The 2759-nt window shown below is 36.9% G+C and overlaps 1 long non-coding RNA gene across 1 annotated transcript in view; it reads left to right on the top strand.

The window, feature by feature from the left end:
* The first annotated feature begins 538 nt into the window (after positions 1–538).
* The window catches only part of LOC135210933 (uncharacterized), a 7423-nt gene continuing 5202 nt past the window's right edge, over positions 539–2759 (top strand). The window contains exon 1 of the long non-coding RNA XR_010313594.1: positions 539–1073. This is a non-coding gene — a long non-coding RNA (uncharacterized LOC135210933). The remainder of the gene's footprint in view (positions 1074–2759) is intronic.

Genomic DNA, 2759 nt, shown 5'->3' with positions numbered 1-2759 from the left:
TTGTTTTACATTTCCACTTGTTTCTCTCTCTCTCTCTCTCTCTCTCTCTCTCTCTCTCTCTCTCTCTCTCTCTCTCCTCTCTTTATTACTTGACCCTCCACACCTCCCTTTATAGGTCTCTTAATCCACCATTTGTTTCCCACTAATACGAAGATTCTTTTGTATAAATATCTCTTACTAAATTGAAATTAGAAACAAGTTTATTATGGCTTAAACATAAGAATATTTAATTTTATAATTGCTTTGGAAGCAATATTTATACCTTTTTTTCTAGCACTTTTACAAATTTATAAGAGTATGATATTCTTCAAAGCATAGTTCCAGATATAGTACAACATCATATTCACGGCAGTGGGAGTGAGTGTCTTATACTGGTGGCACTGGCACTGTACGAATGAAATGACTTGCAGAAAGTCAGGCTGGATCTACAGCAGCAGAGTGACGACGAGGTGAGGGGCGTTCAACAGCATTATCTTCTAACAGCTGGCGTATCACTTTAATTATGAAATCTGACAGCAACATTTTTTATGGGTCTTTGCGCAGCCAACATTGTGATATCTAACATATCCAACATGTAAAAAAAAGAAAAAAAAAGTTTCTTATACCATTTTAGTGTCTTACGAGCTCAATCAGTAGAAGATATCATTGCATCCGACCTGTTTATCAAACGTATATTAGTGTTATAATCAATGACACAGTCAGGTTTGGATACTCTTTCACGAGTTTGCGGATCAACAATCTGGCTTAGGATCATGAGAGGATTGTGAACTATGAGGAAGGAAGCTTCCCGTTTGTCTCCCCATTGAACAGCAAGGATATTATCTGCTTGCTTGTGTGTTACTTCATCCCTGCGGACAATACGAGCGACGTTTGGAATGCTTTTTTGTCGTCTTTTTACGCAACCACAGGCTCCTGTCTTTTTGGAACACAGGTACTGAAAGAGGGCTGGAGAGTTATACCATTTATCGACAAACAATACATGAGTTTTGTCAAGATAAGGGTCTATAAGAGTTAGCACTACACCGCCAGACAACCCAAAGTCTCGTTGAGCGTCACTTCTGTTTCAGCACCAGGTACAGTATAAGTTCTTGAACATAACCAGTTTGACAGTCACATAAAACGAACAGTTTCAATCTAAATCTGTGACGGTTAGAGGCAATGTACTGTCTAAATGATATATTACCTCTCCATAAAACAAGGATCTCATCTGTGGCCACATTACGAAAGGGATAAAACACTTTTTTGCTTCTATTTCTTATATGATCAAACACTGCACGAATTTTTTTTGTCTTGCTTACTACATTACTAAGATATCCTTCAAGATTATCATAGGAATGTATTTCACGTAAAATGTTTATAAAACGATTCACAGACATTGTTTTCGGAAAAATGGGCGTATTCAGGAAAGGATCAGTGACCTAACAATCCCATTGCCCTTCCTGTCAATACCCATAAGCATAACCAAGGCAAAGAAATTTCTCGTCTTTGATACTGTGATGTCATACAACTGTGGTTCCCTTGAGGGTACGCTCGATATATGACCATTTTGAATAAAATGAAAGTAATGATTTGACTCCTCTTCAATCAGTTCTATTATAGAATCCTTCCACAAAATTAGCATTTTCTTCAAAATTATCCACCTGTATTTCAGATAAACTTTCAGTAAAATCGAAGGTGTGAGGCTGAAAGTTATCACCAATAATCCATTGCCACCCCGGATCAGCTGGGCTGACATGTCTGACATGGCCAGACCTACCTCCCTTGACAACCATACCTCCCCGCCTCTGTGCTGTTCTTAGAAATGGACGACGTCTTCCTCTTGTTGGTGATGGAGCAATAAGCTATGAAGGCGCGAAAATTTAAAAAGTTAAGAACATCATATGATGTGGATAACCTGTGTGGGATGACTTATGCAACACGTCATATGACGTGGTTGATCTTTTACTGGTGAAAGGGATTCTTCTTAGTGGCCTGAAAAACTATGGATTAGACAATATCTATGTTGTCTTTGGTTACTATTACATGTCACCCCACTTCCCACCCACTTCTCATACCACCCACACCTCCTTCCTATCACGGCTGAATTTGGACTTGAAGGGCATTAGGAGTGTCACTATTCATCTCAGCAACATAGAAAACTATGGTTTAGACACAAATATCTGTTGTTTTTTATCACTTTTATATGTCACCCTATTCCCACTTCCTTCTCACCCCTTCCCTACTTGGACTAAACTTGAACTTAAAAGGCATTGGGAGGATAACGCCTTCTCAGCAACATTGAAAAATTATGGCTTAACCATTAGAATCTTTAATTTTATAATTGCTTTGGAAGCAATATTTATGTTATGAGAATTATTTTAAGCTTTTTTTTATTTAGCAATTGAACTGATGTTTGATGATAACTTTGTTTTGGGCAAATGTTTCACTAATGAGTGAACAAAAGTTTTGAAAACATTTCATGTTTTATCTGAAATTTGGCTACACGTGACACTTTCTTGCAGTTTTGAAATATATGGAACATATTATGGCCGTATTATATGCAATAATCGTGTTTTCGTATTGGAAAGACAGATAAATATGGATCATGATAGTTGCCAGTTAGTGAATTTTGAACAAAGACCTATGCAATGGTGTAGCATCAGTTCTGAAGACACACACATACACACACACACACACAAACACACACACACACACACACACACACACATATATATATATATATATATATATATATATATATATATATATATATATATATA

The sequence above is a fragment of the Macrobrachium nipponense genome, chromosome 4 (genome assembly GCF_015104395.2).
Source record: "Macrobrachium nipponense isolate FS-2020 chromosome 4, ASM1510439v2, whole genome shotgun sequence".
In the NCBI taxonomy this organism is placed as follows: Eukaryota; Metazoa; Arthropoda; class Malacostraca; order Decapoda; family Palaemonidae; genus Macrobrachium; species Macrobrachium nipponense.
The sequence above is the reverse complement of the archived record's forward strand: the minus strand, read 5'-3'. Positions and strand labels throughout refer to the sequence as shown.